The 22,639-nt window shown below is 45.9% G+C and overlaps 1 pseudogene; it reads left to right on the forward strand.

Annotated features, from left to right (window-relative positions):
• Positions 1-10,111: 10,111 nt before the first annotated feature.
• Positions 10,112-22,639, forward strand: part of LOC112223432 — an 82,244-nt pseudogene continuing 69,716 nt past the window's right edge.

The raw sequence follows: 22,639 nt of genomic DNA on the forward strand, positions 1-22,639 counted from the left end.
TGTTGTGGGAATTGGGCCTTATCTGTTTGAAAATCACGTTATCATAATTGCACCTTGTCTTGTAAACATGGTAGGGTGTATGAACAAGTTAATTACATTTGAAGATCATCATCACTTTGGGCACAATTACAGTGATTTCGGAAAGTATTTAGACCCCTTGACTTTTTCCACATTTTGTTACGTTACAGCCTGATTCTAAAATGTATTATTATCATTTTTAACTCTGCAATCTCCACACAATACCCCATAATGATAAAAAACAGAAATACCTTATTTACATAAGTATTCAGACCCTTTGCTATGAAATCTCCACACAATAACCCATAATGAAAGAAAAAAAACAGAAATACCTTATTTACATAAGTATTCAGACCCTTTGCTATGAAATCTCCACACAATACCCCATAATGATTTAAAAAAAAACAGAAATACCTTATTTACATAAGTATTCAGACCCTTTGCTATGAGACTCGAAATTGATCTCAGGTGCATCCTGTTTCATGGATCATCCTTGAGATGTTTCTACAACTTGGAGTTCACCTGTGGTAAATTCAACTGATTGGACATAATTTGGAAAGGCACACGCCTGTCTATATAAGGTCAGACAGTTGACACTGCATGTCAGAGCAAAAACCAAGCCATGAGGTCAAAGGAATTGTCCATAGAGCTAGATTGTGTCGACAGGATTGTATCGAGGCACAGATCTGGGGAAGGGTACCAAAACATTTCTGCAACATTTGAAGGTCCCCAAGAACAGAGTGGCCTCCATCATACTTAAATGGACGTATTTTGGAACCACCAAGACTCTTCCTAGAGCTGGCTGCCCGGCCAAACAGCAATTGGGGGAGAAGGGGGCCTTGGTCAGGGAGGTGACCAAGAACCCGATGGCACTCTGACAGAGCTCTAGATTTCCTCTGTGGTGATGGGAGAACCTTCCAGAAGGACAACCATCTCTGCAGCAATCCACCAATCAGACCTTTATGGTAGTGTGGCCAGACAGAAGCCACTCCTCAATAAAAGACACATGACAGCCCGCTTGGAGTTTGCCAAAAGGCACCTAAAGACACAGACCATGAGAAACACGATTCTCTGGTCTGATGAAACCAAGATTGAACTCTTTGGCCTGAATGCCAAGCTTCCCATCTGGAGGAAACCTGGCACCATCCCTACGGTGAAGCATGGTGGTAGCAGCATCATGCTGTGGGGATGTTGTTTAGGGACTGGGAGACTAGTCAGGATCGAGCGAAAGATGAACGGGCAAAGTACAGAGAGATCCTTGATGAAAACGTGCTCCAGAGCGCCCAGGACCTCAGACTGGGGCAAAGGTTCACATTCCAACAGGACAATGACCCTAATCACACAGCCAAGGCAACGTAGGAGTGGCTTCAGGACAAGTCTCTGAATGTCCTTGAGTGGCCCAGCCAGAGCCTGAACTTGAACCCAATTGAACATTTCTGGAGAGACCAGAAAATAGCTGTGCAGCAACAGTCCCCATCTAACCTGACAGAGATTGATATGATCTGCTGAGAAGAATAAGGAGAAACTCCCCAAATACAGGTGTGCCAAGCTTGTAGTGTCATACCCAAGAAGATTTGAGGCTGTAATTGTTGCCAAAGGTGCTTCAACAAAGTACTGAGTAAATGGTCTGAATACTTATGTAAATGTGATATTTCATTTTTGTTTTTATAAAAAGCTGTTTTTTTCATTGTCATTATGGGGTGTTGTGTGTAGATTGATGAGGGAAAAAAACTATTATATACCGTACCAGTCAAGTTGTGATATTTCAGGTTTTGTTATATATATATATATATATATATATTTACAAACATTTCTAAAAACCTATTTTTGCTTTGTCATTATGGGGTATTGTGTGTAGATTGATGAGGGGGACAAAACTATTTTAGAATCAGGCTTTAACGTAACAAAATGTGGAAAAAGTCAAGGGGTCTAAATACTTTCCGAATGCACTGTATACTGTTTAAAGGACCACCCATAATGCATTTTGTTATCATACTCGTCACCAAACACACTGGCTCCAGGTCATCTACAAGACCCTGCTAGGTAAAGTCCCCCCTTATCTCAGCTCGCTGGTCACCGTAACAGCACCCACCTGTAGCACGCGCTCCAGGAGGTATATCTCTCTGGTCACCCCCAAAACCAATTCTTCCTTTGGCCGCCTTTCCTTCCAGTTCTCTGCTGCCAATGACTGGAACAAACTACAAAAATCTCTGAAACTGGAAACATTTATCTCCCTCACTAGCTTTAAGTACCAGCGGTCAGAGCAGCTCACAGATTACTGCACCTATAGATAGCCCATCTATAATTTATCCCAAACAGCTACCTCCTCCCCTACTGTATTTATTTATTTATTTTGCTCCTTTGCAACCCATTATTTCTATCTCTACTTTGCACATTCTTCCACTGCAAATCTACCATTCCAGTGTTTTACTTGCTATATTGTATTTACTTCGCCACCATGGCCTTTTGCTGCCTTTACCTCCCTTATCTCACCTCATTTGCTCACATTGTATATAGACTTATTTTTCTATTGTATTATTGACTGCATGTTTGTTTATTCCATGTGTAACTCTGTGTTGTTGTTTGTGTCGGACTGCTTTGCTTTATCTTGGCCAGGTCGCAGTTGTTAATGAGAACTTGTTCTCAACTTGCCTACCTGGTTAAATAAAGGTGAAAAAAGAAAGAAAAACAAAGAAAGAAAGAAATATTATTAAAAAATCATTTGACCTTTATTTAACTAGGAAATCAATTAAGAATTTGTTCTTATTTACAATGACGGCCTACTTTGGCCAAACCCTAACCCGGACGAATCTGGGCCAATTGAGCACCGCCCTATGGGACTCCCAATCACGGCCAGTTGTGATACAGCCTGGAATCGAACCAGGGTCTGTAGTGATGCCTCTAGCACTGAGATGCAGTGCCTTCTACGGCTGCGCCACTTGGGAGCCCCATTTAATATGAATTTAATATAATCATAACATTTAGATTATGTAAGGATTTAAATCAAGTAGTCTAAACAATCCCATCCCGGAACAACACCAAATGTACTGAACAACAATATAAATGCAACATGCAACAATTTCAAAAGAATTTGAGAGAAATAAACTTTTTGTGCATATGGAACATTTCTGGCAACTTTTATTTAATCTCATGAAACATGGGACCAACACTTTACATGTTGCGTTTTATATTTTTGTTGAGTACAGATTCCCCTAAAACAGGAGTATAACATGTGAAGAGCAATGGAATGTCTGGTCCACCAGATGGCAGAGGAGACCTGAGCCCATATCCATGTAGCATCTCAGAAAAAGTCCTAGGAATCCTGAGAAGAACTGGTAAAAGACAACAACAAAAAGTCTCAGCTCAGAGTAGGTTTTAGGATGATGTTAAGACACTGCCCAGGCAAACTCTGAGCCAGGAGTCAAATCAATTCATGAAAGTTTCTCAGCTGGTAATCGCGACAGTTTGAGGTACCGCAAAGGAAAGATAGTTAAGATGCTCATGGACATTGTTGCAAATGATAGGGAATAACCAATTGCAATGAGGCATAGCCAGCTACGAACACTACAGCAGGCAACCACGGTGGATGTGACTACATCAAATGTTGCAATGGTAAAACAATTGATATATAATGTTGCCTTAACCAATTCTGATGGTTGTTAAAAGCAGAATTTTGACAATATTACCGTTATCAACACACAGTTGGGATCAAGTCACTTGCCGATAATGTATCAAATGACATTGCATACAGTGTTTGAAAGGTGTATCATTTTCATCAAACACAATCAAAGTTAACAAAAGCCCAAGATGTCTAAATTTGGCCAATTTTAGGGCATTCCCAATTTAGGAATATTTTTTTAACAACGTGATATTGCACTCCAAAGGGATAACTTGAAATAACTTAGTTAATTAAATAATCGAAAGAAAAACATTTAATTAGCATAGTTGTTATAAGTATTTAGGAACATCATGTGAAATAGGCCTCGTGAAATCATTGTCAATGGCACAAGAGATACTGTGATTATTTATGGATCATGTAGAAATACCAAAACATTATTTGAACAACTCCAAAGCAATTGCATGTGGCGCAGGAACCATTGACTCACTGCATTTTTCTGTTATCAAGACACCTGCTGGTAACTCTTTAAAGGGTTAGGACAGCTCATGAGGTCTCCTAAATATCTGTCGACTATGACTAAAGAGGCTTCATGCATAGCTTTTATTTTTACCCTTAAGAGTAGGAGTAAAACGTCTCTATTCTCAGCACTGATGACCAATTTTCTACTCGGAGACGCTTTGTGGATACAGGCCCTGGGCAATCTGTATCAATATGAAAAAAGTGCTGCATCAATCTCCCAACCACCCATCTCTTTCTTCCTCTACTTCTCTCCCGTACCCCCTCCTTCTCTCCTCTCTTTTCCCCTCCCTCGTGTTCATCGTTTTGTGTCAACGGTGCAATTTGAATGAAGGTATGTGAAGGTTATGTGTGTGTGTGTGTGTGTGTGTGTGTGTGTGTGTGTGTGTGTGTGTGTGTGTGTGTGTGTGTGTGTGTGTGTGTGTGTGTGTGTGTGTGTGTGTGTGTGTGTGTTTCATCACAATTATGTGTGCCTGTCATCCTGCTCTTTTAGATCAAAGGACCACAGTTACCTAGCAACCTGGCGATGGGATGAGAAAGAGTAACATAGATTAGAGACAGATGGAGAGAGGAGGAGGGACTCAGAGGTAGGCAGCGAGACTATCACAATGGTCTCTGCAAGAGAAGAAAGAAGGCTGTGAGTGTCACTAGTTACCACAGCCACGAAGTCATAAACCCCGCCTATTTCCAAATATGGATCGCTGCAGGCCAATATGGCGATAGGAGTATGGGCGAGTGGCTGCGTCGAAAGGAGTGGGTGTATGAAAGCGAATCAGCTAATTGGGCAGATTTGTTGGCACTCAAGACCTCTTTTGCGTGGCTGATTGGGCTGCATGACAAGTCAATAAGCGGTGACCAGTGCACTGGTGTTGTATGGACATGCGTGGTGACCTGATCGTGATGCCCAGTAGGAAGCTTCCTATTCGGTATCATAGTCACCAGCGGTAATCAAACGTGGACAATTCTTTTCCTTCCCATGATTTTATTTCAAATAGGATAGCGATCTACACAAGAAATAACTACTATTGATAACCATCTAGATGTCACCTTTATACATGCACATACAGTCTATTCAATGGGGAGGGCAGGAATGTGAACAGCACCAGGACACAGTGGCCTTAGCTCCTGCTTGACAAGCACTACTGTCCAGCAACGGCATGGGAAGTAGCTACCTTGTGTCAGGGTGACAGTCACAGTAAGCACACGCATACGACGCATGAAGAAACAGTACACGCATCATCAGTACTTTAAATAAAACATGTTATCGTCAATTTTATAACTGAAAAGGTACAATTATTAGTGAAAAAACTAACAGTAAAATATGACTCTTCCTTTAGCTTAAAAACAGAAGTCCGAAGTCTTGCGGTATGGTAGCTCAATGTAGGATAGATACATGGTAAGAAATAGAGGAAAAAGCACAGCTCAGTCGAAACTGTCTACCCTATAGCAGAGGACATACCCTATAGCAGAGGACATACCCTATAGCAGAGGACATACCCTATAGCAGAGGACATACCCTATAGCAGAGGACACACCCTATAGCAGAGGACATACCCTATAGCAGAGGACATACCTCAGAGGACATCCTTTCAACACATACCCTACAGAGGACCTATCCTTTTGAGAGGACACGCCATACCTCTCCTTTCAACACGCCCACTACCTATCCTTTTGACACACCCTCTCCTTTCAACACGCCCACTACCTATCCTTTTGACACACCCTCTCCTTTTGACACGCCCACTACCTATCCTTTTTTGACACGCCCACTACCTATCCTTTTGACACACCCTCCCTTTCAACACGCCCACTACCTATCCTTTTGACACACTCTCTCCTTTTGACACGCCCACTACCTATCCTTTTGACACACCCTCTCCTTTCAACACGCCCACTACCTATCCTTTTGACACACCCTCTCCTTTCAACACGCCCACCACCTATCCTTTTGACACACCCTCTCCTTTTGACACGCCCACTACCTATCCTTTTGACACACCCTCTCCTTTCAACACGCCCACTACCTATCCTTTTGACACACCCTCCCCTTTTGACACGCCCACTACCTATCCTTTTGACACACCCTCTCCTTTCAACACGCCCACCACCTATCCTTTTGACACACCCTCTCCTTTCAACACGCCCACCACCTATCCTTTTGACACACCCTCTCCTTTCAACACGCCCACTACCTATCCTTTTGACACACCCTCTCCTTTCAACACGCCCACTACCTAACCCTTGAACAGATAAAGATACAGGTGTGTGTGTGAGAGAGAGAGAGAGAGAGAGAGAGAGAGAGAGAGAGTGTGCTTTCAGCCACTTTGTTCGGAACAGATAAAGATAATTAAATGAGTAGCTAAACAGAGTGCTGCTGGCGTCACCATGGTAGCGCTTTGATCTGCTACGTCTCTGTGATAGTATCATCAACTCATCAGCCTACACACACACACATGCACACACACACACACACAGCAAAATAGGGCACTTCTTGTAGATTTACACTTCTCTTTTGCCAAGACAGCCCTTCTCCCTGAAGTGTGCACTCATTCACTTCCCCTTCTCCCTGAAGTGTGCACTCATTCACTTCCCCTTCTTGCTGAAGTGTGCACTCATTCACTTCACCTTCTTGCTGAAGTGTGCACCCATTCACTTCCCCTTCTCCCTGAAGTGTGCACTCATTCAGTTCCCCTTCTCCCTGAAGTGTGCACTCATTCACTTCCCTTCTTGCTGAAGTGTGCACCCATTCCCCCCTTCTCCCTGAAGTGTGCACTCATTCACTTCCCTTCTCCCTGAAGTGTGCACTCATTCACTTCCCTTCTCCCTGAAGTGTGCACTCATTCACTTCCCCTTCTCCCTGAAGTGTGCACTCATTCACTTCCCCTTCTCCCTGAAGTGTGCACTCATTCACTTCCCTTCTCCCTGAAGTGTGCACTCATTCACTTCTCCTTCTTGCTGAAGTGTGCACTCATTCACTTCCCCTTCTTGCTGAAGTGTGCACTCATTCACTTCACCTTCTTGCTGAAGTGTGCACTCATTCACTTCCCCTTCTCCCTGAAGTGTGCACTCATTCACTTCCCCTTCTCCCTGGAGTGTGCACTCATTCACTTCCCCTTCTCCCTGAAGTGTGCAATTATTGAACTGGTACAAAAAATATGACTCCATATTAGGGTGGCTATTTGAAGAATCCCAAATATAAACAAATATTTTCATTTGTTTAACACTTATTATTATTCTATAACATTATTCTACAATGTAGAAAATAGTAAACATAAAGAAATGCCATTAAATGAGTAGGTGTGTCCAAACTTTTGATTGGTTCTGAATATATACCTGTAGGTGGCTCAGTGGCCTGAGGAACTATAACTATCAATCTGTTGCCTTTCCATTAGGACACACCGACACACATACAAGTCCATCTGCTCTGCTGTCAGTCTCCATCTGTTGGTCAGGTGATCAATAGTAATGTCTGTAGAAGGTTGTAATGAACAATAGATATATACCTGTGTGTGTGTGTGTTTAATGTTATTTGCTCCTAGAACTTGCAATCATTCTCTAATATCAGGGCCATATTATCATTATAAATGAGTTAGGTAGAAGAAGGATGACCTCTACCACACACACACCTCTCTCTCTCTCTCTCTGTCTCTCTCTCTCCCCATCCCTCTGTGACCCATTGAGTCTTTGAGAGTGGGAGTGTCTGTCTGACCCATATAGACCAGAGCACTGCTAAACACCAGGCATTCACACACACACACTCTAACACACACACACACTGTAACACACTATAACACACACACACACAGGAACTCACTGTAACAAACACAGACACTCACTGTAACACACAGACACTCACTGTAACAAACACAGACACTCACTGTAACACACAGACACTCATTGTAACACACAGACACTCACTGTAACACACACAGACATGCACTGTAACACACACAGACACTCCCTGTAACACACACAGACATGCACTGTAACACACACAGACACTCCCTGTAACACACAGACACTCACTGTAACACACAGACACTCACTGTAACACACAGACACTCACTGTAACAAACACAGACACTCACTGTAACACACAGACACTCATTGTAACACACACAGACACTCACTGTAACACACAGACACTCACTGTAACACACACAGACATGCACTGTAACACACACAGACACTCCCTGTAACACACAGACACTCACTGTAACACACAGACACTCACTGTAACACACACAGACACTCACTGTAACACACAGACACTCACTGTAACACACAGACACTCACTGTAACACACACAGATTACTCACTCCTAACACACAGACACTCACGGTAACACACACACACTCCCTGTAACACACACAGACATGCACTGTAACACACACAGATTACTCACTCTAACACACAGACACTCACTGTAACACACAGACACTCACCCTAACACACACAGATACACAGACAACAGACACACACTCTAACACACACAGATCCACACCCTCACACACACTCAAACACACACTCTGTATGCTGACAACTGAAGTTTTATTTTTGGCAGTATTTTCTCTCAGCCGGCAGTTCACATAAACACATATGCACATAGACACGCACACGCACACACACACAATAACACATACACAAACAGTGTGCCCTGACCTTCTCTCTGCTGAGTGGGCATAGAGTCAGGGGTTACTTCTCACTGTCAGCCTGTCAGAGAGAAGGAGGGAGGGAGGGAGAGGAAGAGGGGTGGAGGAATGGAAGGAGGGTGTGCCAGGGACAGAGGGGGAGAGGAAGTGGGGAGTAGGGAGAGGAAGAGGGGCGGAGGAATGGAAGGAAGCCAGGGAGAGAGGGGGAAGAGAGGTAGACAATATCGGGAGTCTATAAAAGGCTGTGGCCACATAGACATTTCATTACCCGTCAAAACAGCCTTTCCACTTCCTGGCCCACTAGTTCACCAGGAATTCTCATATCAAAATGGCCGCAGGGCAATGGCGTGAATACAGCATCAATAGGAACACAATTCAATGTGTGTGCAGCTGTGCATGCAGCAGCAGGCTCCAGAGCAGCCTGATCACTAGAAATAGACTTCCTAGTGATCAGGTCGATGTAGGATCTAAAACAAACTGCTGTTCAGAGTCAGAACGGCTGTTTAGACCACCAAGCTGTGAGAAAATGAGTCTTGCTTTTAATTATTTTTGTTTTAAGTGTTCCCCAAACCACAGCCATTACCTTAACCACTCGAAATTAATCCCTAAACTGTTAACCTTTGAGTTGTTTGTATTTCAACCCTGTAACCACGGCGGGAATTTATGCGTCAACTATTGACGTTCATCCATATGTCGAATTTCTAAGGGGAACTTTGAGATCTTGCTGCTCCAGAGAGTGGGCAGCAGATGTGGTATGGTACCCAGAGAGACCGTTCTGACGGACAGGATTCAGCTGGGGATTCCCTCTCTGGAACAGATGCACAGCCCAGGAAATACACACCTCTCACGGTGTCCATATGGAGATCAAGTTTAAGATTGGGAGAGAAAGAAGCGAGAGAGATAATTGATGGCAGAAGTAGAGGGGGGATCGCTGCTGGATCGTGATGTAGAAACACGGTTGTCGTTTTTCTCCCACGGTTTTCCATCTCGAACCATGGATGTTCTCCCGGTTCAGACTTCTCGCTGTAATAATCAATGATTAATTCATGATTAACCATTAATCACCTTGGAATATTTGCAATTATTTTATCATCACACCGACAGTCATTATCATAGCGAAGGGTAATGACTCGGATGTTCCCGCCGTATTCGGTCCTCTCCGTTAATCGTGTTTCAGACAGTGATCGCGCTGTCCAAGGTGCCGCAGCAGAGCGGCCCCGCCCATCCTCTCCTCCTTTTCTCACCCTCCATTAGCCACGTGACGCACGGAGCAGCAGACTGCACCTTCTCCTCCTGGGTAAAGAGAGAGAGCGAGTGAGTGAGTGAGTGAGTGAGAGATGCGTTTGCTACCGCCGGGCTGTTTGATCGAGAAGTGGCTGCGATTGTTCTGGTTTCGGTAGGGCTATCAAACGGGTATTTGCCAATGAAAGGTTTGGTTGCTGTCATGTGCTCTCACAACGTGGTGATTGTTATCAGATGAAATTGAGAAAATCGATGAGTAGCAACAGTAAAAACGACCAGAAGATGTGTGTGTAAGGTAGGATGGGACATTTTTATCTCGGTGTGTGCATTATACTAGAGCTTTGCTTTAGGCTATATATAGCCTACCTATTTAATTGTAATAGCCTAATAAGGCATTTTTCTCCCGGCTGTGTTTTCAGTATATTGATTCTCACGCGCAGGTGGGGTAGATGGAAACCCGGTGTAACGGGGAGCTCGAGCTCACAGGAGGAGATGAATAGCACACGCACACACACACATTGATACCGTTTTTTAGAAGAGGGAAAAGAATGGCCGCAGATCGACAATCGATATTTAAATCGCTCTCATTTTACCGAGTCTATCAATACTGTGATTTGGAACCCTAATCTCAACCACGTTAGCGTAGTTCATGGTCAGGCGCAGGAGAGGCGAGCGTGTGTAAACTGCCTTTTCCTATGGTGTGAAAAGGGGGTTCATTCGATAAATGAGGTGCATTTGAGTCATCTTCCGCATCGCCGATAAACTTATTTGTTGCGCTTCCAAAGCACTTGCTGAGGCACGAAGTGTTCATATTGGAGTGTTAAAATATTTTGCCTTTTGGAGGTGTTTGTTTTCAGTGTTGTAAAACGTTTGTAGATAGAAATGCAATAAGTAGAACTGAAATGATTCCCTGTTTTACTTGACTGACAATAATATGTATTCTACATGCATCTGGATATTCTGTAACTAACTTATTCCTGAAAAGACCCACTGGTATATTACACGGTGGTAGTGGGTGGTATGAGACTGTCTGGGAAGACTGTGTGTGTGTGCTCGTGTGTTTGTGTGTGTGTGTGTGTGCACATGCAGTGTATCTGACCCAGGCTGATAATGCTGTCCCTTCCCTCTGTAGGTCACTGGAAAGAAAAGAGTGATGACACGGCTGTGAGGGACATACATTCACAGCGCTGAACCCACGACCCCGCTGAGAGAGAGAGAACCTCGGGGGAGATGCTCCGTCTGCTGACGGTGTGTGGCGGTGTGTTCTCTCTCTCAGAGGGGAACAGGAACTAACGAAGGCCCCGATATGGATCCCACGCTGCACCCGTCATTTCTCTAACACACACACACACACACCATTGAAGGAAGACGAGGGAGGAGGAAGGAGGAGACACAGACTAGCAGATAGACTATAGAAGACTAGAACTAGAAACACAGAGCTCTAGCACCACGTGACTGGCAGTCAGAGGAACCCTCTATGGAGGGTGTAGGGTGCTAGGAAGGCCCCCAAGAAGACTGTAGGTTGCTACGAAGGCCCCCAAGAAGACTGTAGGGTGCTAGGAACGGCTCTAAGAAGACTGTAGGGTGCTAGGAAGGGCTCTAAGAAGACTGTAGGGTGCTAGGAACAGCTCTAAGGAGACTGTAGGGTGCTAGGAATGGTGTTCGCACCATGAGCTGTGTAGTTTGTGCTGCCCAGCTCTAGCCTGCGTGTGTGTGCAGTGTGTGTATGTGTGTGCGCGTGTGTGTGATGGCGGTGTGTGTGGGGGCCGCGGCCCCCTGCTATGTGTCTGGCTGTGCCTCTGTAGCCTTGGGGGATCCAGAGGGGAGGTGCTAGAGTTTGGGGGGGTTTCGGGACAGTGGGGGCGGTTCCCGGTGTGGAACGCGTGCTGCGAGAGCATTCTGTCGTTCAGCGTTAGAACTCACAGCGCGGACGGGCTGCTGCTTTACCTTGACGACGAAGGATTCTGCGACTTCTTGGAACTCTTGTTGCTACACGGAAAACTCCGCCTACGATTCTCCATCTTCTGTGCCGAGCCAGCCGAGGTGAGTTCCGGGGTTGCCGTGAGCGACGGCCACTGGCATGCCGTGCGTGTGAAACGGGACTGGAGGAACACAAGCCTTGAGGTGGATGGAAAGATGGAGGGATGGGCGGAGGTGAAGAGCAAACGGAAAGACATGACCGTTTTTAGCCACACGTTTATGGGCGGGGTTTCCCCAGAGCTCCATGCCTCTCCGCTCCGCCTCACTTCCCCTGGTGTAAGAGACCACGCCTCTTTTGCTGGCTGGCTCGCTGGGGTCACCGTCAACGGATCGGTGGCCGTTCTGGAAGGATCGGAGGGTGTTACCGTGGGAGACGGGTGTGGGCCGGCCCACGAGTGTCAGAACGGAGGGGTGTGTTCTGTTGTCGAGATGAGGGCCGTCTGCGACTGTACCGACACCGGCTACAAAGGCAACGACTGCAGCGAAGGTAAGGCCTTACCCAAACCCTACCTTGTAACATTGTGATGTCATCTCGCACACATACACTATATATACAAAAGTATGTGGGCACCCATTCAAATGAGTGTATTCATCCCCACCCGTTGCTAACAGGTATATCAAATTGTTCATACAGCAATGCAATCTCCATAGACAAACATTGGCAGTAGAATGGCCTTACCAAAGAGTTCAGTGACTTTCAACGTGGTACTGTCATAGGATGCCCACCTTTCCAACAAGTCAGTTGCTCACTGCTAAAGCTGCCCCGTTCAACTGTAAGCCATTTTATTGTGAAGTAGAAATGTCTAGGAGCAAAAACGACTCAGCCGCGAAGTTGTAGGCCAACTCTCACTACCGAGTTCCAAACTGCCTCTGGAAGCAACGTCAGCACAAGAACGTTTTTTCGGGAGCCATTTCATGGCCGAGCAAGCCAAAGTTCACCCTGCACAATGCCAATCATCGGCTGGAGTGGTGTAAAGCTTGTCACCATTGGACTCGTTGCCATTGGAGCAGTAGAAACGCATTCTCTGGAGTGATGAATCACACTTCACCATCTGTAAGTCCAACAGAGGAATCTGGGTTTTGCAGATGCCAGGAGAATGCTACCTGCCCAATGCATAGTGCCAACTGTAAAGTTTGGTGGAGGAGGAATAATGGTCTGCGGCTGTTTTTCATGGTTAGGGCTAGGCCCCTTAGTTCCAGTAAAGGGAAATCTTAACGCTACAGAGACCCTCTAGACAAATCATTGCTTCCAACTTTGTGATAACAGTTTGGGGAAGGCCCTTTCCTGTTTCAGCCTGACAATTTTATTTTATTTTACTTTTATTTAACTAGGCAAGTCAGTTAATAACAAATTCTTATTTTCAATGACAGCCTAGGAACAGTGGGTTAACTGCCTGTTCAGGGTCAGAACGACAGATTTGTACCTTGTCAGCTCAGGGGTTTGAACTGGCAACCTTCCGGTTACTAGTCCAACGCTCTAACCACTAGGCTACCCTGCCACAATGCCCCTGTGCACAAAGCGAGTTCCAAACAGAAATGGTTTGTCGGACATCGGTGTGGAAGAAGATGACAGGCCTACACAGAGCCCTGACCTCAACCCCATCGAACACCTTTAGGATGAATTGGAAAGCCGACTGAGACAGGCCTAATCGCCCAACATCAGTGCCCGACCTCACCAATGCTCTTGTGGCTGAATGGAAGCAAATCCCCACAGCAATGTTCCAACATCTAGTGGAAAGCCTTCCCAGGACTGTGGAGGTTGTTCTAGCAGCAAAGGGGGGACCAACTCCATATTAATGCCCATGATTTTGGAATGAGATGTTCGATGAGCAGGTGTCCACATACCTTTGGTCATGTCGTGTACAAACACCCATACAGTGCCTTCAGAAAGTATTCACACCCCTTGACTTTTTTCACATTTTGTTTTGTTACAGCCTGAATTTAAATGGGATTAAATTGAGATTGTTTTATCACTGGCCTACACACGATGGCCCATAACGCCAAAGTGGAATTATGTTTTTCTAAATTTGACAAATTAATAAAATAAAAAATTCAAACGTCTTGAGTCAATAAGTATTCAACCCCTTTGTTATGACAAGCCTAAATAAGTTCAGGAGTAAAATGCAATTTGTAAGTAAAAATGTGCTTAACAAGTCACATAATAAGTTGCATGGACTCACTGTGTCGACCCTCGTCAAGCACCAGGTGCGCCATCAGCTCGACATTGTCATTACGATGCTCGTGATTAGCATCGTTCTCATCGGATATGTAATCAGGCATGGGAAACAAGTCTGGGGGGTAAAGGCTCTGAGGCCTCATCTTCTGTGGTAAGTAATGGCATAGTGAGTACAGCATCAACCGTTTTGCCACAAAGTTTCTTAACACAAGCAATGAGAAGTAGTACAAAATGAAGGATTACTAGGCCATAGATGAGCCAATGGAAAACTGTTGAGAGTTTCAATCCCGGATAAAGGGTCCCAATCAGGGGTTTTGAATTTCAACCTGTCCTCAATGTGGTCATGTAAAGTTTTCCCATGTGACACTTCGTTTAAGTGTCACGTGGGACATCGTTAAATGCTTCTTTTGGTAACGAATGCAGCCCTGCTGGAGTGGGATGGGCAGTTCGTGCCACACTGCCAAGTCTCTTGGAGTAATATGCAACAGGCCCTTGTTTCCCAACGTGATTCTGTGTAAGGACAAATGACATAACCATTTTTCTCACACACAAATAAATGAAATAGTCTAAAGTGGTCCAGCAGTCCTAAACAAAGGGAAGAGGTTAATAATTGTTTCAGTTTCTCAAGTGCCTTCATATCCTCTGCTGTCCTGTAACGGTTTTCTAGTGGTGATGAAGGAGAGTCGGACCAAACTGCAGCGTGTCGATTGCGATCCATATTTATTAAACAAAACGTAAACACGACTAAACACTAAACACTACAAAACAATAAACGTAATGAAAACCGAAAACAGCCTATCTAGTGCAAACTAACAGAGAGTACAAGTAAGACACTAAGGACAATCACCCACGACAAACTCAAAGAATATGGCTGCTAAATATGGTTCCCAATCAGAGACAACGATAAGCACCTGCCTCTGATTGAGAACCACTCCAGACAGCCATAGACCTTGCTAGACAACCCACTAAGCTACAATCCCAATACCACCACCAAAACCCCAAGACAAACACACCACAATTACAAAAACCCCATGCCACACCCTGGCCTGACCAAATACATAAAGATAAACACAAAATACTTTGACCAGGGCGTGACAGAACCCCCCTAAGGTGCGGACTCCCGAACGCACCTCAAAACAATAGGAAGGGTCCGGGTGGGCGTCTGTCCATGGTGGCGGCTCCGGCGCGGGACGTGGACCCCACTCCTTTAATGTCTTAGTCCCCTCTCCCTTCGTCCCTGGATAGTCCACCCTCGCCGCCGACCATGGCCTAGTAGTCCCCACCCAGAACCCCACTGGACTGAGGAGCAGATCGGGACTGAAGGACAGCTCGGGACCGAGGCAGCTCGGGACTGAGGGGAAGCTCGGGAGTGAGAGAAAGCTCAGGAGTGAGAGGAAGCTCAGGAGTGAGAGGAAGCTCAGGAGTGAGAGGAAGCTCAGGAGTGAGAGGAAGCTCAGGAGTGAGAGGAAGCTCAGGAGTGAGAGGAAGCTCAAGAGTGAGAGGAAGCTCAAGAGTGAGAGGAAGCTCAAGAGTGAGAGGAAGCTCAGGAGTGAGAGGAAGCTCAGGAGTGAGAGGAAGCTCAGGCAGGTAGATAGATCTACCAGCTCCTGGCTGGCTGGTGGTTTCAGCAGATCCTGGCTGACTGGCAGATCCTGGCTGACTGGCAGATCCTGGCTGACTGGCAGATCTGGAAGAGTCTGGTTGACTGGCAGATCTGGAAGAGTCTGGTTGACTGGCAGATCTGGAAGAGTCTGGTTGACTGGCAGATCTGGAAGAGTCTGGTTGACTGGCAGATCTGGAAGAGTCTGGCTGACTGGCAGATCTGGAAGAGTCTGGCTGACTGGTAGATCTGGCGGCGCTGGGCAGACTGGCGGCGCTGGGCAGACTGGCGGCGCTGGGCAGACTGGCGGCGCTGGGCAGACTGGCGATGCTGGGCAGACTGGCGGCGCTGGGCAGACTGGCGACGCTGGGCAGACTGGGGGCACTGGCGGCGCTGGGCAGACTGGCGGCACTAGCTGCTCCATATAGGCTGACATCCCTGGCGGCTTCTTACAGACTGACCGCTCTGGCGGCTCCGGGCTGACTGGCAGCTCCTTGCAGACTGGCAGCTCCTTACAGACTGACAGCTCCGTGCAGACTGACAGCTCCGTGCAGACTGACAGCTCCTTGCAGACTGGCAGCTCCATGCAGACTGGCAGCTCCATGCAGACTGGCAGCTCCATGCAGACTGGCTGCTCCATGCAGACTGGCAGCTCTGGCTGCTTCATGCAGACTGACATCTCTGGCTGCTCCATGTAGACTGGCTGCTTCATGCAGACTGGCAGCTTGGGCTGCTTCATGTAGACTGACAGCTCTGGCTGCTCCATGCGGACTGACAGCTCTGGCTGCTCCATGTAGACTGACTGCTTCATGCAGACTGGCAGCTCGGGCTGCTTCATGTAGACTGACAGCTCTGGCTGCTCCATGCAGACTGACAGCTCTGACTGTTCCATGCAGACTGACAGCTCTGGCTGCTTCATGCAGACTGGCAGCTCTGGCTGCTCCATGTAGACTGGCTGCTTCATGCAGACTGGCAGCTCGGGCTGCTTCATGTAGACTGACAGCTCTGGCTGCTCCTTGCAGACTGGCAGCTCCATGCAGACTGGCAGCTCTGGCTGCTCCATGCAGACTGACAGCTCTGGCTGCTTCATGCAGACTGGCAGCTCTGGCTGCTCCATGCAGACTGGCAGCTCTGGCTGCTCCATGCAGACTGACAGCTCTGGCTGCTCCATGCAGACTGACAGCTCTGGCTGCTCCTTGCAGACTGGCAGCTCTGGCTGCTCCATGCAGACTGACAGCTCTGGCTGCTCCATGCAGACTGACAGCTCTGGCTGCTCCATGCAGACTGACATCTCTGGCTGCTCCATGCAGACTGACATCTCTGGCTCCTCCATGCAGACTGACAGCTCTGGCTGCTCCATGCAGACTGACAGCTCTGGCTGCTCTATGCGGACTGACAGCTCTGGCTGCTCCATGCAGGCTGGCAGCTCTGGCTGCGCTGAACAGGCGGGAGACTCCGGCAGCGTAGGAGAGGAGAAAGGCTCTGGCTGCGCTAAACAGGCGGGAGGCTCCGGCAGCGCTGTAGAGGAGGAAGGCTCTGGCTGCGCTGAACAGGCGGGAGGATCCGGCAGCGCTGTAGAGGAGAAAGGCTCTGGCTGCGCTAAACAGGCGGGAGACTCCAGCAGCGCAGGAGAGGAGAAAAGCGCTGGCTGCGCTGAACAGGCGAGGCACACTGAAGGCCTGGTGCATGGTGCTGGAACTGGTGGTACTGGATCGAGGACACGCACAGGAAGCCTGGAGCGGGGAGCTGCTACCGGAGGACTGGAGTGTGGAGGTGGCACAGGATGGGCTAGACCGTGAAGGCGTACTGGAGATCTTGAGAGCAGTGTTGGCACAGGATGTGCAAGGCTAGGGATGTGCACAGGAGGCCTGGTGCGTGAGGCTGGCACCAACTTCACCAGCCGACTAACACGCACCTCAGGACGAGTATGGAGCGCTAACCCAGGTGCCATCAAATCCCCAACACGTTCCGTCGGGCGAATTCCATGCAAAAAGCACCAACACAGCAACTCCCTCATTTCTCTCTCCTCCAATTTCCCCATTAACTCCTTCACAGTCTCTGGTTCTGGTCTCCTCCTTGGCTCCTCACGATAAACAGGAGAGTTGGCTCAGGTCTGACTCCTGACTCTGCCACACTCTCCCTGAGCCCCCAAGAAATTTTTGGGGCTGATTCTCAGGCTTCCATCCGCTACGCCGTGCTGCCTCCTCATATCTGCGCCTCTCAGCTTTCGCCGCCTCCAGTTCTTCCTTGGGGCGGCGATATTCTCCAGGCTGAGCCCAGGGTCCTTTACCGTCCAGTTCTTCCTCCCATGTCCATTTCTCCAGGTGGTGCAGCCTCTCCCACTGCAGCTGCTGCTGCTCCTGCTGCTGCTGCCTCTGTTGCCTCTCCTGTGGTTCCTGCCTGTTAACACGCTGCTTGGTCCGTTGGTGGTGGGTGATTCTGTAACGGTTTTCTAGTGGTGATGAAGGAGAGTCGGACCAAACTGCAGCGTGTCGATTGCGATCCATATTTATTAAACAAAACGTAAACACGACTAAACACTAAACACTACAAAACAATAAACGTAATGAAAACCGAAAACAGCCTATCTAGTGCAAACTAACAGAGAGTACAAGTAAGACACTAAGGACAATCACCCACGACAAACTCAAAGAATATGGCTGCCTAAATATGGTTCCCAATCAGAGACAACGATAAGCACCTGCCTCTGATTGAGAACCACTCCAGACAGCCATAGACCTTGCTAGACAACCCACTAAGCTACAATCCCAATACCACCACCAAAACCCCAAGACAAACACACCACAATTACAAAAACCCCATGCCACACCCTGGCCTGACCAAATACATAAAGATAAACACAAAATACTTTGACCAGGGCGTGACATGTCCACTGTATCTTGTCATTCATCATCATGTTGTGACCATGAATGAGATCAGAAAGTGGTTGAAGTCATTTCAGAATAATGAGGTAGCCAGGCTCTGCAAATAGTCTGCCATTCCTGTAAGTGTCAACATGTGAATAACTGTTCAAACAGTTCATCATTATGCAATCATTCATTCACAATCACTCATTCACAATCACTCAATCATTCATTCACAATCACTCAATCATTCATTCACAATCATTCATTCACAATCACTCAATCATTCATTCACAATCATTCATTCACAATCATTCATTCACAATCATTCATTCACAATCATTCATTCACAATCACTCATTCACAATCACTCAATCATTCATTCACAATCATTCATTCACAATCATTCATTCACAATCACACAATCAATCATTCACAATCATTCATTCACAATCACACAATCATTCATTTACAATCATTCTGTTATTGTGTGCGTCCACACATTCATTCATGGAGTACCCCTTTCCTTATTTTCTTAGTTCTTTAACGGTATCTACATTTCTTAACAGCAGTCAACTCTCAAATCAGTCAGTTAACTATTGCCAGCCTATTTTGAAAGAAATGCGGCTCACTTAAATTCAATTCCAAGGATCAGTCAACTCAATTCTCACTATTTAAATTCAGTTCCCGAGAGTGCAGGTATTCTTACTACCATTACTTAAAAACCAGGAATCAGTCACATCAAGAACATGTTTTACACTGCCTTCTCTACACCAGGCTCAGAGCATTCACTTTTACGCCATAGAATTCGAATGTCTTCACCGGTAGTGCTGTGAAGGCAAAGGTTAAGGGTTACAACACTGCTACAACTAGCAGGCAGACAGAAAATGGAATTGTTGGACATCAGCCATAACTCCTTCGATGTGTGGCTTAGTAATAATATTGTAAATCTACCGGTCCCTCAGTGCATTTCAAACACAGATTAAACCACAAAGACCTGGGAGGTTTTTCCAATGCCTTGCAAAGAAGGGCACCTATTGTTAGATGGGTGACAAAAAAACGAACATTGAATATCCCTTTGAGCATGGTGAAGTATTAATTACACTATGGATGGTGTATTAATACACCCAGTCACTACAAAGATACAGGTGTCCTTCCTAACTCAGTTGCCGGAGAGGAAGGAAACCACTCAGGCATTTCACCATGAGTCCAATGGTGACTTTAAAACAGTTACAGAGTTTAGAGACTGGGATTGGAGAAAACTGAGGATGGATTTACAACATTGTAGTTACTCAACAATGCTAACCTAATTGACAGAGTGAAAATAAGGAAGCATGTATAAACGAAAACATATTCCAAAACATGCATCCTTTTTGTAACAAGTCATTAAAGTAATACTGTAAAAAAAAATGTGGCAAAGCAATACATTTTTTTGTTCTGAATACAAAGTGTTGTGTTTGGGGCAAATCCAATACAAACACCTTACTGAGTACCACTCTCCATATTTTCAAGCAAAGTGGTGACAGCATCATGTTATGGGTATTTTTTTAATTTTTTAGTGCTTAGAACACTGCACCACTCTGGAATAATTATAAAGGACTGGGTCGTTTTTCAGGATACATTTTATTTAGGCAAAATCCTAGAGGAAAACCTGGTTCGTTCTACTTTCCACCAGAAACTGGGAGATTAATTCACTATTCAGCAAGACAATAATCTAAAACACAATGCCAAATATACACTGGAGTTGCTTACCAAGAAGACAGTGAATGTTACTGAGTGGCCTAGTTAAAGTTTTGACTTAAATCTGCTTGAAAATCTATGGCAAGACCTGAAGATGGCTGTCTAGCAATGACCAACAACCAATTTGAGCTTGAAGAATTTTGAAAATAATAATGGGCAAATGTTGTACAATCCAGGTGTGGAAAGCTCTTTGAGAAATACCCAGAAAGACTTTCAGCTGTTATCGCTGCCAAAGGTGATTGTAACATTTATTGACTCAAGGGATTGAATACTTACGCAATCAAGATATATTAGTGTTTTATTTTTCATACATGTTTTACAAATGTTTTAATTATTCTACCACTTTGACATTACAGAGTATTTTGTGTAGATCATTGATAGAAAAATTAAATTAAATCCATTTGAATCCCGCTTTGTAACACAACAAAATGTGGAAAAAGTCAAGGGGTGTGAATACTTTCTGAAAGCACTGTATCTCTAATATGACTGTTACACCATCCATTCTCCCTTTCCTATACAGTATTGTTAGTCTCTCTGACTGGGTAAGCAACTTGTCTTGTTCCTAGATCCTAGGTGGTGATCAACTCTGTGGTGATCAGTAGATCCTAGTGGTGATCAGTAGTTCCTAGTGGTGATCAGTAGATCATAGTGGTGATCAGTAGATCATAGTGGTGATCAGTAGATCATAGTGGTGATCAGCAGATCCGAGTTGTGATCAACTCTGTGGTGATCAGTAGATCCTAGTGGTGATCAGTAGATTCTAGTTGTGATCAGTAGATCCTAGTGGTGATCAATAGATCCTAGTGGTGATCAAAAGATCCTAGTGGTGATCAGTAGATACTTTAGGTGGTGATCAGTAGATCCTATAGGTGGTGATCAGTAGATCCTAGTTGTGATCAACTCTGTGGTGATCAGTAGATCCTAGTGGTGATCAGTAGATCCTATAGGTGGTGATCAATAGATCCTAGTGGTGATCAGTAGATCCTAGTGGTGATCAGTAGATCCTAGTTGTGATCAACTCTGTGGTGATCAGTAGATCCTGGTGGTGATCAATAGATCCTAGTGGTGATCAATAGATCCTATGGGTGGTGATCAATTGATCCTATGGGTGGTGATCAATAGATCCTATACGTGGTGATCAGTAGATCCCAGTGGTGATCAGTCGATCCTAGTGGTGATCAGTCGATCCTAGTGGTGATCAGTAGATCCTAGTGGTGATCAGTAGATCATAGTGGTGATCAGTAGATCATAGGGGTGATCATTAGATCATGTAGGTGGTGATCAGTAGATCCCAGTGGTCATCAGTATATCCTAGTGGTGATCAGTAGATTCCAGTGGTGGTGAGTTACGTTCAGAACCAAACCTGTTTTATGTTGTTCAGCAGCTACCAACCTGTTGCTTTGTGTGTGTGTGTTTGTGTGTGTCTTAGTTCTGAGATCTAGGCCCCTCCTTCACCTCAATAGCAACCCCCTCCCTCTCTGCTGAACAGGTTACCATAGAGACTGCCGGGTTCTGAAAGCGAGACTCTGTTACATATGCTGCCCTGGGCCTTTATCCCTCTACCACTCTACTCCCTATTTAACTATCTCTACTAGGGTCAATCTAGAAGAAACCTTGTTGATTAGTTTTGATTCATTGGTTAATAAATCTGGGATGGAAACTTAGTGTTATAGTGTGCAGTGTTGCCCCCGGACCCCCAACCAGCAAAGAACACCCAACCCCCACACTACCTTTGCCACCGCGGCTGAAAACAATCCTAGGGGAAACACTGGTGTGTAGAATGTTTGTGCGTGATACGAAGATGAAATATGCGGCGAGTGTCGTGTAGTGTGTTGATTAGCCTGATGGGTTGTTGGAAGGGAGGCCAGCGACATATTGCCACTATTGCCATTTTGCCACATTGCTTAAACATATACAATGAATTTAGATCAGCAGGTAAGCCGTAGAGGCTTGGGGCTTGGTTTCTACCATGTTAATAAATGACAGAGGGAAGGGAGGTTCACACAAACACACACACTAGTACTGACCAAAGCATGTTTCTCCCTCTACTGCTGTTTCCTATCACCAGTTATCCATTATCCATCGATCTATTCACTACTGCAAGGGTCCATGTGTGAGTGTGCGTGTGTGTGTGTGAGTGTGCGCGTGTGTGTGAGTGTGCGCGTGTGTATGTGTTCTGGTACAGGAGGCTGGAAGGTAAGTTCTGGGTGAATAAAATTGTCCAGATTCCAA

Source organism: Oncorhynchus tshawytscha, linkage group LG24, assembly GCF_018296145.1.
Source record: "Oncorhynchus tshawytscha isolate Ot180627B linkage group LG24, Otsh_v2.0, whole genome shotgun sequence".
Lineage (NCBI taxonomy): Eukaryota > Metazoa > Chordata > Actinopteri > Salmoniformes > Salmonidae > Oncorhynchus > Oncorhynchus tshawytscha.